General features: G+C 39.2%; 1 long non-coding RNA gene across 1 annotated transcript; it reads right to left on the bottom strand.

Annotated features, from left to right (window-relative positions):
- Positions 1-901: 901 nt before the first annotated feature.
- LOC139135604 (uncharacterized) lies at positions 902-13987 on the bottom strand. Its single transcript, XR_011553013.1, has 4 exons — positions 13838-13987; positions 11965-12107; positions 10217-11134; positions 902-1351 (listed from the first exon to the last, which is right to left on the bottom strand). It is a non-coding gene; the product is annotated as an uncharacterized lncRNA (long non-coding RNA).
- Between the last annotated feature and the right edge of the window lie 895 nt (positions 13988-14882).

The raw sequence follows: 14882 nt of genomic DNA, 5'->3' as shown, positions 1-14882 counted from the left end.
AGTGAATATTATACTAGTAGCTAGTAGACCTATATACGCGGTATGTTTTTATTTGTCATTTTACATTTTATTTGGCTATGGTACTTGTCATTTGTTTTTGATTGACGGATGCGTAGAGTTCTATAAAGTACCCGGATCAGGCAGAAATCCGACCGGTCGCTTGCAAGAACGTCCAGACCCTGGGATTCGCGTCGCGTCTCTGAAGGGCGCGCGCGTGTTCCAACAGGGAAGAACGCGAATCGCAGGGTCTCTGCCAGACTAGTATGTGTGTAGTGCACACACTCCAAAACTTGCAGAAGCGCGTCCGAGGTAGCGTTCCACACTGGCGCGATAAAATCGGAAGAAAAATTGTTGACATTGCACGAAAACGGTCACTACTCCGACATTTTGATGCCCCGATCAGGAATGTAAGATGTATAATAATAAGGTTATTACGAAAATACCGCAAAGGATGCACTCGGACATTGGCGCCGCGCATCGCCCTCCGCTTCGCGTCCGGCGATACGCTGAGCCAATGTCCTCGTGCATCCTTTGCGGTATTTTCGTAATCACCTCATAATATTTTGAAAGTAAAATAGCGAGAGTAATTTTATGTGGGCTTACTGTGTTTGCAGGCAGGTTTTATTTATTTTTAATTTTGCAACCCTGACACCCTGCAAAAAATTGTGACCCTCCTTTATTCAGCTTGTCCGCATAGCTGCACTCGATATCTGATGTCCATTGCTGTTCTTTACAACTATTGATCAGGCTTAAACACTGAATCGTGACTGCAACAAAAGCGGCTATGAAAGTGTTTCAGTACAGGTTGCTTATATTCTATTTCTAACTTTCCAGCATTCTGAAGCAGTTGCTGTCTGCCTATAGTTACACGCCACATTTGTGCTGCTGTACGTACATCGACTAAAGGTATTCCAAAAGAATGACCCATAACTTCTGTTACTCGGTTGCACAAGACCGTAAAGGTTTTCATAATAAGCAATCAGACAAATCCTTATTTGTTATCTAAAACTGTTTAGGGTTTTTTGATTAACAAAACGTCTGTTTAGGGATTTTTCGGGAAAAAATAATCTATTCGGACGGCACATACCGATGCACTTTTCTATGGGAGTACTCTCACGTGCTGAAAATATTTCGTTTCAGAATCTGCTATGATAGAAGTTCGTTACTGAAAATCCAGCTCTATAATCGACGCATTCGTCAAAAGAATATGATGTTCACATTTAAATTCTAGAATCGCACTGATGCAAGGTTTAATTGCTATAATATATGAAAGACGTCAGTACAAATTATAATGAAAAAAAAATCTTAAAAAGTCTGCTAAAGAAATCTGTCGTCTACAAAGAAAGAGTAACTTAAGGTAGTGACTGGGGTTCCTTTGTAAATTTTAGCGATTTTGTGATTATTTCATATTCTGAACCCCTGAAATATGATCTTTTATTAGAGAAAACTGTGAGGTAACATTGTACTGGAAAATGTCTTAAATTTTAGTGAAAACACGGCCTTCTAACCACTGCGCGAGTTATTATTTTCTTTTTGTTTTAACGGTCCGGATTACTGTCAGCGTTATCGTTATACCTTGAGGAGATTATGTAAATTTTTACGCACGATGTTGCGCATGCGCGCACGTCTTCATAAGAGACGCTATCCAACATGGCTGATGACTGCCGGCAGTATAAGCAGTGTAGAAAACGCAAACGGGGGCCGAAGAAGCAAAATGGAAAGCTGATGGACGCGATGTTGTGTGTTGGCCGCTACAGCTAACACACAGCATCGTACACAGGGCTAGCGAGAGAGTTGCCGACATCGACGGTTATTTACGAAAAGTGAATAAAAGACTGGCATTTTTGGAAGCGATCGAATAGCTGAGGTCGGCAGGGATACGACTTGGGCCCAAGAACGCTGAATTTCGACAGTAATTTGGCTTTTTACGTCAAGTCCCAAAATGGATTTGAAGTCACCGACCCTACGTACGGGTCTTTGCAGGGTTGTGGTGAGCGAGGCGATTAGCTGTAGCGGAACACATAGCATCGTACGCCGGGCTATAGATTACACTGCCGTCCAAAGAGAATCTATTTAATCTTCACTGGAAAATATGGTTCTATAACAGCAGCCCATATCTTGGACAGGTGCAGCCAACGAACAATGCAGTTTTAAAAAGGTCCTTACTATGATAAGATACATTGTGCATGACAAATAATGTGAACTGACTAAATTTAAGTCAAGAGGGTAATTAATTAGCTGTTCATAATTTGCCCTCCCACAGAAAATTTTTCGACTTACTCTCCCACTCTCAAACTTCATTTTTACCCACTCCCCACTTATTTTTGCCTGTTTCCCCTTCCCACTGTGAATTTTTGAAGCTCCCTCGCCCTGTGGCGAAAAAAAAATTGCCAATTTCCCCTGCCCTGGAAACAATTCCCCTCAAAATATTTTTCGCCAAGCCCTGTCCCCAGGACAATCAACCGATATCCGCCCTGCCCTACAAAACAAACTAAAATTTGCTCCCCTACCACCTAAAAACATGTCCCCTGCCCTAGCAAAATTAAAATTTCCCCTGCCCTCAAAAATTGCTCCTGGAATAGCTTTTTCGATGAATAGCTCCGTTGGCTGCACCTGTCTTGGACTTAGTTTGTCCATGGATGTAGGAAGCATGGTTTGTCCAATTTGTCAATCCGACACTGTTATGTCGGTCTAGAGCACAGCAACGTACGCGAAACGTCGCTTCACGATCGTTGCCTGTCAATTTCTATCTGTGGTCAAGAGAGTGTCGCTGGGTGTCGCGATATGTCGCCGTTTCAATTTTACAATGAGTGAATCTGTCGAGTATCGCCTCAGTCGTTTATTTTAAGTCATGAAGAATCGCTTTTACGTGTAACTGAAGTTGATTTTGGTTTCATACTATACCCGAGGCCATAATAGTACATGTCACAGTGGAAAGCGAAATAGCGCACGAAAACCCGGTCATTTTTTATGGTGAGCAAAAGGACTGCAGCAGATCACATGTGAAACCACAAAAACAAGTGCGACTTTCCCGCATTACTTGAACTTCTCAACTACAGAATTTTTTAGAGCATCGAGAGTTGGTCGTCTCATCTCCGAAAGCAAGCAAGTGACGTCTTGTACTATAGGCACAAAAATCGGCACTAAAATGAACTGGGCAACCATTTCACACTTGGTACGTGCACAGGGGCTCAGAAGTGGCTATATAAGTCAATATTACAGCGTTTTTCTTTCTTTTTCAATGTTAAAAATAAACTAGCTGAAGAGCAACACTTGTGTAGCTGTCTTTTGTGTAGCTTGTATTGGCATGTATAGTGCGCCCTCAATAGGGAGTGTGATCATATGTAAATGCGACCTTTAGTTCCGTGACCTCTAGCCATGCCTACTTCCCTCTCCATATGGCCGGCCATGCGTACAGACGTCGCTGTGTTTACTGACGTCGGTGTGTTTACTGTACTAATAGTACAGTAAGCATGGCGAGGACAGGAAGTAGGCATGGCTAGAGGTCACGGAACTAAAGGTTGCATTTACATATGATAACACTCCCTATTGAGGGCGCACTATACATGCCAATACAAGCTACACAAAAGACAGCTACACAAGTGTCGTGCTCTTCAGCTGGTTATTTGTAACATTGAAAAAGAAAGAAAAACGCTGTAATATTGACTTAAATAGCCACTTGTGAGGCCCTGTTGTTACGTGCAGAGAAAACGAACAAAAGGGTGAACTAAGCAGTTAACGTTTAAACAAAATTTATTACGAAAATAAAACTAATTGCTAAGTCAGGGATAGAGTACAAGCTTTAAAAGTGTACAGACTACTTATCTCAGCTGGGACGGCAAAGCTCCAGTCTCAGAGTTGTAACAGTCTGTCGGATGAATGAACAGTCCTTTGGCTTGCAGGCTTGAAGCTGCACAAAGACCACAGTATAAATCCAGCGTTGACAGTGAAGGTCTTGAAAGGTCTTGAGAATGACTACTGCTGGAGTTCCAAACACATGTAGTAACACACAAGAGACACGATCCCAAAAGTCTGACTGGAAGCTGAGCACGTCCCTTTATAAAGGCATATAAGAACAATCTAGAACTTTTATTGACATGCTAATTACTGTTCTAAAATTATCTCCCTTAACAACTAATCAACTTTCCAGAACATTCCAAACATGACTAATTGAATTCAAGGTTGTGAGGTCATCAAGGGCAGTGACCTTGAGAATGTTCTAGACTAATTGAACTCAGGTCATGATGAGTGTGTGGGAAATGACCTACATAACACACCCCCTCTTCAAAAAAAGAAAATTTTTCAAAGAAAAATCTTTCTTTTACAAATGTAATCTTGAAAAGGATTTAAGTACTCAAATTTTGTTTTACTCTAAAGTAAAATTTCTTGAAAGTGAACAACAATAAACTCTAAATACGAGAGAGACAGTCTGCAATTAAATTGTCTCTGCCTTTGATATGTCTAATATCAAGATTAAACTCCTGTAACATTAAACTCCATCTTAGCAATCTCTGATTTTTGCCTTTAAATTTCTGCAGAAAACAAGAGGGTTGTGATCAATATAAACCACTATTGGCTGATTTGAAGAAGTAACATAAACTTCAAAATGCTGTAAAGCTAATATCAAAGATAAACACTCTTTTTCAATTGTAGAGTAGTTTCTCTGGGATTTGTTAAATTTGTGTGAAAAGTAGCAAACAGGATGTCCCATGACTATCTTCCTGCAATTTGTTGTTGGAAAACTTGAAATGGCACTGAATTTGGCATAAAGTATGCACGGCAAAGTCCGGTTATTTTTACTGAGTTCGATAAAGTCATTGTTCGGCAAATACTTGGCTTCCTCCTGGAGATATTCCGCTTTCGCAGGATTCAGTCCGTCTGGATGTTGTTCCACTGGATTACTGTCGCAGACATCTTCGTTGTGGTGGATGATGTTTGTCCTCGTTGGAACATCTTGAAACAGGTGTTTATATTCATGGAGCAGTTCTTTCACCTGTTGTTGTTGTTCTGGCTGGAGGTGTGCCAACTTTGTAGACTCCAGCTTCTCCAGGATTTCTGAGTTCTGAAGCTTGACCGAGCCCAGCTTTGAGTTTAGAGTATTTTCACTCAAGTCAGTTTCAGTATCGCTATCTTCATAATGGTTGAACTGACTGCACTGACAGGCTGAGTTATAGTAGGATTATCCCTATCAAATATGGCTTAAGCATATTTATGTGACATAGCTGTTTTTGTTTACGCCTGTCAGGTGTTATTATGATGTAATTTAAATCATCAATTTCTTATCAATTAGGTATGGCCCAAAGTAACGAGCATGGAGTGGTTTGCCAGGAATTGGAAGTAGAACAAGAACCTTTTGACCTGGTTCAAACTTCCGTTTTGAGGTGCTTTTATCATATTTGGTTTTCATTGACTGCTGAGATGACTCAAGATTTTCTCTGGCTAATTCACATGCTTTAGAGAGTTTTGTACGAAAATCTGACACATATTGCAAAATATTCAGACAATCATCATCGTCTGATAGGAATTTCTCTTTAACGAGCTTAAGTGGGCCACGGACTGTATGTCCAAATACAAGCTCAAATGGGCTAAAACCAAGAGACTCCTGAATTGACTCTCTAACAGCAAAGAGCAGAAAATGAATTCCTTCATCCCACTGCTTCTCTGTGTCAAAACAGTAGGTCCTAATCATGTTTTTCAAAGTTTGATGAAATCTCTCAAGAGCACCCTGACTTTCTGGATGATAGGCGGATGACCTATACTGTTTAATGCCTAGCTGATCCATTACTTGTTGAAAAATACCAGACATAAAGTTGGAGCCTTGATCGGACTGGACACATTTAGGGAGGCCAAATAAAGTGAAAAATTTGACTAAAGCTCTCACTATAGTCTTTGTCTTTATATTTCTCAGTGGTATGGCTTCTGGGGACCGAGTTGATGTACACATAATTGTCAACATGTACTCATTTCCTGATCTTGTTTTTGGTAGGGGCCCAACACAGTCTATTAGTATCCTACTAAATGGTTCTTGAAATGCAGGAATTGGCTGTAAAGGGGCCTTTGGAATGGTCTGATTTGGCTTTCCTACCATTTGACATGTGTGACAAGTTTTACAGAAATGTGCTACATCCTGCCTGAGATTAGGCCAATAAAAGTGACTGAGAATTTTATGATAAGTTTTCCTGACTCCTAAGTGACCAGCCCAGGGCGTTTCATGGGCCAGGCGCAATATTTCAGCATGGTAGGGCTTTGGAACCACAATTTGATGTTTTATAGCCCAATCGTCATCAACTAAAACATCTGGAGGTCTCCATTTACGCATGAGAATACCAGATTTTGTATAATAGGAAACAGAGCTATCTGAAGTTTTATCTTCATCATCTACCCTGTCAAACAAAGACAAAATATCTGGGTCTTTGTGTTGTTCTGCAATGAGATTTGATCTAGAAAATGTCTGACTTTGGTCAGCAGAAGTTTTACTGGAAGTTTCAAATCCACGAGGGATAACGGAATGATCCGTGTCAAACACCTGACTGAGAAAGGTGTCATTTAAGTCAACATCTGTGACATTATTTTTGAGAGTATTTTGATTCTCGGAAGTTTTCTTTGATATGGCTCGAGTAATAGCACATGGAGGAAATAAATCGGGTATCTCTTGTTCAATTGGCTCTGGATCCTGATCTAAACTAGGATTATCAGTCACAAGTGGATTAGTAATGACCTTGTCCCCAGCAAGGTCGTTTCCAAGAAGAAGGTGAATCCCTTCAAAAGGCAAAAAAGGCCTAATACCTAAAGACACAGGTCCAGAAACAAAGTCCGAAGACAAATAGACAGTATGGAGAGGAACAGGAATAAAGTCATTGCAATCTACCCCCTTAATAAGAACTTTAGAACCTGAAAATGACTTTTCAGAAAACGGCAGGGTATCTGCCAACAAAAGAGACTGGGACGCCCCGGTATCTCTTAAAATTTTGACAGGGGTAGCGGAAGAGAAATCACTAGAAAGTGATATAAAACCATCATGAATGAATGGTTCGAAAATACCCATAATGCTATCTTGAGAAGAATTGACCTTGACCTCATTAATTGGGGATGAGAGGGGTTTAACCTCAGAAAATGTGTTGCACACATATTAGACTCTAATTGAGTTGATGAAGAAATAAAGCCGGTGGCTTAGATCCACTTTGACCACTTTGACCTTCACGTTTTCTTTTCAATTTGAAACACTCTGACATTAAATGGCCGTCTTTCTTACAATAATTACAAGAAAGTGTACCAAACTGTTTGTCAGAAGGAGATTGAGACTTGGGATCTGATGATGTGGGAGTGTTACTTGAATTTTGTGAACTGTTGTCATTTGATTTCCTACTCTCCTTTGAAAAATTCTTGGATGAAAAGGAGGAGTTACATTTACCTGCATTGTTTCTGTATGAAAAGGACTGGGATGGTTTGCTGAGAAATGAAGATTTGTGGGTCAATGAATAATCATCGGCCAAACGTGCAGCAACCTCTAATATATCTGCCTTTTGTTCATTGATAAACGTCTTGATGTCACTCCGGATGCACCTTTTAAATTCCTCAATCAAAACAAGCTGTCGTAATTTGTCATAATTCTGACTGACCTTTTCCGAAGAACACCAGCGATCAAACAGTTGTTCTTTTGTTCGAGCAAATTCAACATAAGTTTGGTCTTTCGCCTTCTCACAATCCCTAAATTTCTGACGGTACGCTTCAGGCACCAACTCATAACCCTTGAGAATTAATTCCTTCACAGAATCATAATCTGAAGCCTGCTCTACTGACAACTGAATGTAAATTTCTCTGGCTTTACCCACCAAAGCACTCTGCAAAAGCATAGACCAGGACTCCTTAGGCCAATTCAGACTCTGAGCAATTTTCTCAAAATGGAGAAAATATTTATCAACATCCTTTTCTTGGAAAGGGGGAACTAACCTGAAATGCTTAGTGATGTCAAAATTGTCTGAAGGGAAGAATTTTCCTGACTTTCTAAGCTCTAAACGTCTCATTTCTAACTGCAGTTGGTGTTCTGCTAATTCTCTTTCCTTTTCTTTTTCCTCTCTTTCTTTCTCCCTTTGTCTTTCTTCCATTTGCAATTCTTTTTCTTTCATTTCCAATTCCCTCTCTTTCTGTCTTTCTTCCATTTCTAATCTTTCCTGCCTTTTTTTTTTTCTTTCTGTCTTTTCTCTCCATTTGCAATTCTTTTTCTTTCTTTGTAATTGCTTTGTATTTTTTCTTTTTCTAATGCCAATTTTTTAAGCTCCAAATCTGCCTGAATTTCTAATTCTAATTTTTTGAGTTCGAAGGAAGACTCAGGCTCATAATCTTTTAAGGCAGACTCTTCAAAATGGCCAGAATTAACTAAATGTTTTGCAATCTTGAATTGAATTTCTCGCTTGCGCATAGATCTTTTGACATCTACTTTAAGGAAATTGGCCAGTGCAATGAGGTTGTCCTTTTTGAGGGAATCAAATGCGTCTGATCAAGGTCATCCATAAATTCGTCTGGCTTGAATTCCGCCATGATTGAATTTCGCTGAGTTCACAGTATATAGTAGTTTTGAAAAGGTAGGCAAAATGTTGTCAAACGGCTCAAAATGTTCGTATCCCGGACGAGCCCCCAATTTGTTACGTGCAGAGAAAACGAACAAAAAGGTGAACTCAGCAGTTTACGTTTAAACAAAATTTATTACGAAAACAAACTAATTGCTAAGTCAGGGAGAGAGTACAAGCTTTAAAGTGTACAGACTACTTATCTCAGCTGGGACGGCAAAGCTCCAGTCTCAGAGTTGTAACAGTCAGTCGGATGAATGAACAGTCCTTTGGCTTGCAGGCTTGAAGCTGCACAAAGACCACAGTATAAATCCAGCGTTGACAGTGAAGGTCTTGAAAGGTCTTGAGAATGACTACTGCTGGAGTTTAGTAACACACAAGAGACACGATCCCAAAAGTCTGACTGGAAGCTGAGCACGTCCCTTTTATAAAGGCATATAAGAACAATCTAGAACTTTTATTGACATGCTAATTACTGTTCTAAAATTATCTCCCTTACACAACTAATCAACTTTCCAGAACATTCCAAACATGACTAATTGAATTCAAGGTTGTGAGGTCATCAAGGGCAGTGACCTTGAGAATGTTCTAGACTAATTGAACTCAGGTCATGATGAGTGTGGGAAATGACCTACATAACACTGTGGTACGTGCATAAATTACGGGCTGTGAGACCGGAAGTCGAGCGCTAGCGAGAGAGCGAGCGCGCGTCGTCGGCAGAACGCAGACCTGTAAACCATTCCGGCTGTATGATTTTTTAAAACTTTTCTCGTCTTGTAACCAGACTCTAACCGTTACCAAACAGTGTACAGTTAATATAATTATAAGCTAGATACGTATTTGACAAACAGATTATGCCCTGAATTATCTCTCTAGTGTTTATCGTGTAAATATACCTACCGCTTACGCTGACCAGCCTCACGTTTCTAAGCACAATTTTCATCATTTTTAGGCGAACTAATGTTTAGGACTCGTCAGAAATTCTCTAACCTGATGCCCAATATTTAACCTAGACCCAGATCGAATAATTTTTTTGAAACGCACAAAAATCCGACTTTTTTCGGCGATTTTGTGTGAAAAATGGGACGTTTACACAAATCGTCGATTTTCTCAGTTCCGATTTTTGCTATGTATCCGCACCTTCAAATGAGTGTAAGTCGGCGACGCGTGGGCGGATTTCCCCGATTCTTCGCATGCTAACACTTCATGAATAGACCTGAAAAACCGTGTCTTAGATTTTTGATAACCCCCCCTGAAGTGACGATAACTTGACAAACGTGAACAAAGCCGATAATTTATGCGAAAATCCGACAGTTCACACTTCGAAGGCTCACTGTGCAGAAACAAAAGCGAATTTCAAAAATCCAAAACACGGTTTTTCCCCCTGTATATCCAGCTGTCTAGTGCCGTTAACAGATCACTTAGGGGTGCTGCCAATTCTTACTTATACTCTTTTAAGTGAAAAAATTCAAAATCACATGTTTTTGACTTAAACAAACATACCAATGCATGTTTTGACAACTAAACAAAATTTTTACCTTCTTCAAATATAGACCTATTAGAAAATGTACCACATGTTGGGTGTGAGACTCTGTTTTCTATGTGAAACTTTTGATTGAAAATATGTGTCAACCAAACTGAGTCACTACCTTAAAGTGAAGATTATCAGAGGAAATATCACAAGATCTCATAAACGCTCTGTGTGAAAAAGTTCTGCTTCGTTTAAGGATGATGATCTTGTAGCGAGTTCAAAATGTTTTCAATATCCAGCGACGCCAATACAAACAGTGAGAGAATTAATGTGAGCACAGTAGCGTAAATGTATTGTGAGCTTCTTTCGTTAGTGTTAGCCAGCAGAAAACTATTATAGTGTTCATGTGCGTGCCGAATCCTTGGAATTAAAATTGTCCTCTCTGACAATAATATGCATTTGTAGATGTAATGGCCCATACTTGGCCGTAATCAAAACTGTGCAAGAAAACAGGAAACGTTACTCTGTGCAGCTATATACACATGTATACTCTAACTAAGAGAAGACAAGCCCACCGCCAGAAGAACTCACTGTATATCTGTAATAAAAGTCATCGAATTTATACAAATACCCAGTATGAAAGTTCAAATTCGGATCGGTAAAGCGGCATGATTCAGAATTTAAAACAGAGGAGGTGAGATTTCAGGAAAGGGTCATGTTTCATGGAAGACGTGTCTCCTTTAACCTGTTGAACGTAACCTCTAGCTCAAATACATTATGCATAACATTTTTCCTATTTACTATTCTGTTAACATTTTTGCCGCTTCGACTTCTTCGATAATCTTATCAAACGGATATGGATTCTTGAATCCCTTGGCGTAGCGAAGATTGACCGCTTCCGCCAGCGTGTGAAGGTTGGCTTTCTTGAGTAGACTTATGAGAATGTCTGACTTGCTCGGCGATATATGTCCCGTTTCTCGTAGTTTCTCGAAGAGTGCATAGGCTCTGTTTTCTTTTTGGACCCGCTCTCTCTGAACTTTACTAAAGGAGGGATTCTTAAGCGTGCTGGTTGCATCGATCATAGCCGTAAGGTCATCTGAAATGAAATGGCATGAAAAGTTTACTACGATGATATGAATTCTCACAGCGACTACATTTACAGGTATATGTAAGAATGGCGAAATCTAAACCACAACACTAGCATTAATAGAGGTGTACAATAACGATTGTAAACATAAAAGGGAAATTTCGTGAACTAAAGTCTATCATAAACATAAACGAAAACAAGCGAACTGTTTTCGCGGTACTTGTAAGGGATTACGACAGATTTTGCAAGATTTTATGCCATGAATATTCGTAATTTACCAATAATAATGACTATAGGTTAATTTGCATACTCCAACAATGCTGAATGACACATTCAGCATAAATGAATACATTTCTCAGGTATTAGTTATATCAATAAGCTCTCGAATCAATAGATTTTAGAGGGAAATGGTCAGGATGCTGGTATATAATTTTTATTTCACGCTTGAAATTGTGACAAATTAAGTTGTTCAGGTTTTGTACAGGCTGGCTAAATTAATTACACTCTCTTTGGCCAACCTTTAAAGGAATATACTATTTCACAAAAATCATTATGTCTGCGAAAAGATTTTAGCAATATTTGTTCTGTAAGACATCCCCCATTTTGACCCTTCCTCAAATGATTTAATGGTCGACGTCCAGCTCCAGAGTAATTGAGAATTATCACATCCATCTAAGATCTATGAAATAGTCCCATGATTGATTTTCCGAATAATGTGACAGAGTATATTAGCAGTGTATATCATTTTTAGTACAGTCAGATGTGTGGCATATAATCGCGTCAGCTACATTGCTGGCCAAACATATAGAATCTTATATTTTCGAAAGCGTTTTCCTTACCATGTCCGATTTCGTTTGCCAACTCCATAAAAAAATCAGGGAATGGATCCAATTGTGAGGCCATTTTAGTCCACGATCAAAGACTTCAGTAAGCTTCCTGCCAAAGAGAAAAATTGTCCACTGATAAAATTAATAACTGGAACCTGCGATAAATGAATGTAAGGGACAAATTAGTTTGTCAGTATAGTTTAATTATTTTTGTTGAATTTGAGACTTTACATTTTTGCGGCCCCATTCATTGTGTTACGGCACTGACAAATACAGTTTAGAGGATCTTCCTTCCCAAGTCAGCCTTAATAGACCACAGACGTGGGGGTTTTACATGTACCAGGATTGACCAATACATTATTTAGAAACACATTTGGGACACTGTCAGCTAACGTTTCATTGAAGCGCGTTTTAGATTGCTTTTGAAATAGAAAATATCATACATTAAACTAGGATGCACCTCTAAAATAGTAGGACGGCACAATTGCAATTTTTACATTACCAGACTGAGTACCTTTTTGCTCATTGTGTGAACTCATTTTTCTATTAAGCAACCATGTACTTTTATCATCTTTTTTTCCCAAATAGGGCCAATCGTAAGTCTAATAGTTCTAATTAGGGTTGATATTGGTAAATTGAGGTTTATCTAACGCAAGCATTGCACAGAGACACCATATTTTTTATGAAAGTCTAAGGGAGTGATTTAAAGTTTTTGTGGGAAATTTTGAGCTAGAGTTTGACAATTATTGTTTGAATGCACATACCTTAAACACGTTAACGTAGCTGAATGATTCTGGTGAGTAATTGTTAGAAGTAGACATGAAAATTCCTCCAGTGTTAGTGAAAGCTTAAAAAGTTATATTTCACCAAAACCTTTTGACCAATCACTCTTGTCGATCGGAGAAAGTGAATATCAAGGAGACCGTTTAGGCATGGTATATGTTGTTATTACTAGCAAGACGATTTTATGAAAGGTTAGGGCCTACTCATTTCTTATGATTGTGTTGCCTGCGTAGCCTACTAGCGAAGTAAGATAATGTCCACAATATCGTATACCCAACCTGGCCTAAATGTACTACTTATACAACATGTGTAGGAATAGGAGTTTTCGAGGGCACAGATTAATATTGAACATATTGTAAATTTTGTGCAAAGAGAGTTGTAGAAGATGAATACAACGTTGTTGTCGCGTGTCCGTTACATTTTGAACTGAGAAAACAATATTTCCAGAAGAAATTGTCATGCAGCCAAACTTTTACAGATTTGTGAAACTTATGAGCTTTTTTCTAAAACCGAAGAACTCCTTAATCTTTATACTTTTGTATGCAAAGCTTTCTAGCATTGAACAATAGCTACAGCATGTAACATGTAACATTTTTCTCTTCCATGAGTATGTGTGTGGAGTGTATTTGTCACCTCTTTATGCAATACCTACTTGCATAAGGGCCTGAGGTTTGAAATACAACAAACTAAAGTTGAAATTGCTGGTCTTGTAGCAATGTTAGACTAGAGTCTGCACTACAGTGTATAACCTTGCCGAGCATTATATTACCCACAATTCAAACATGACTAGTACTTGAACATTGTCCTTTCGCGGCCATTTTAAGGCTCCGATAGTGTAAGATTTTCTCCATTATTTAATGCGTCTTCTTCAAACTGCTAAAAGTCCAGAACGTTTATCCAAACTATTGCATTGTTTTAGCGATGGCTTGCCGTAGAATGCTACACTGTTTACGTAAGCTTATATCCTAAGCGACCTGCCATACCTAAGCATTGACTTCACTTCCGCACTTGCATTTGTACTGAGACTGTATGCTATGCGCTATATCTTGAACAAGTTTGAAAGGGATCTCAAACTTTTCAGCAACATAAAAACACAACTTGCCTGATATGTGGTGCAGTATCCTCTACACTTTAAGATAGTGCCCTAGGACTCGTCCCCAAGAACAGCGAAAATTACTAGGCCACCACCTGACCTATCGATTCTATAGAGACTACAGGCGAGGCTTGCAGGCCGGTGTATACTCTTATAGGGTATTACCCCAAAATCTATTCTTAGAAATTAGTTCATCAATTTTCGCAGAAACACACCTTAACTGTCCAATGAAAATGGTTGTCTCATATATGCTAACTGATGGTTCGCAAAGAGGATGACTTCTTTTCAGAGCGACGTTCGAAATTAGAGGCTTGACATGACTTGATTTGTTTTATTTTACACAGACTATATGAATCGTCACTACCAACAAGCACGAACACGGGAAGCTCGGATTAAGGTCTGCTATTTCAGGATTGTAAAGCTACAGGGCAAACATTGCTAAAAGATTTGTGGCCTTGGTGCTTTCAAAAGTTGTCTACGTACATTATTGTCGGCTAAAAAGTGTGGAAGTCTGGACAAAATTGTGCATACCATGTTGCATCTAAAAAGTCTCAAATCCTAGCATACAAGAACATACGTGGCGTGCCCTAATTCTGACCTATACACCAGAAACCCAATTGTCACGTCACCCTTACAAATAATTTTAAATCTTGTAGTAGTATTCCTATGAGTCTGCAACTGCAAATGCAAAACTTGACAGTTTTGAACCAGCGACCTGGTTCACATGGCTTCACTCTCGTTGAAAGATGCGACCGAATCTGATCAATGCAGGGCAACTTCATGCGTATGGGTAAAATATTTATTTGCGACCAGGAGAAAGTGGCATTATTACATCTCAGGACCTATGCATATTAAGGTACTGCCTCCAGAGTGTAAAACAAACTTTATCATACTTTCTGCAATGAAACGTCCAAGCAGCGGTCACCACACAAAGTACCTGACATTAACTGCTATCTGAAATTCAAACTGGCCACCATCCCTGTGGTAAGTCTACGAGGAAAAATAAATTTTTTGATTTTCAGAAAACTAAGATGGTGAAATTTTTCAGACTCCA

Source organism: Ptychodera flava, chromosome 1 (assembly GCF_041260155.1).
Source record: "Ptychodera flava strain L36383 chromosome 1, AS_Pfla_20210202, whole genome shotgun sequence".
In the NCBI taxonomy this organism is placed as follows: Eukaryota; Metazoa; Hemichordata; class Enteropneusta; family Ptychoderidae; genus Ptychodera; species Ptychodera flava.
This window is presented reverse-complemented; position numbering and strand designations above follow the sequence as displayed.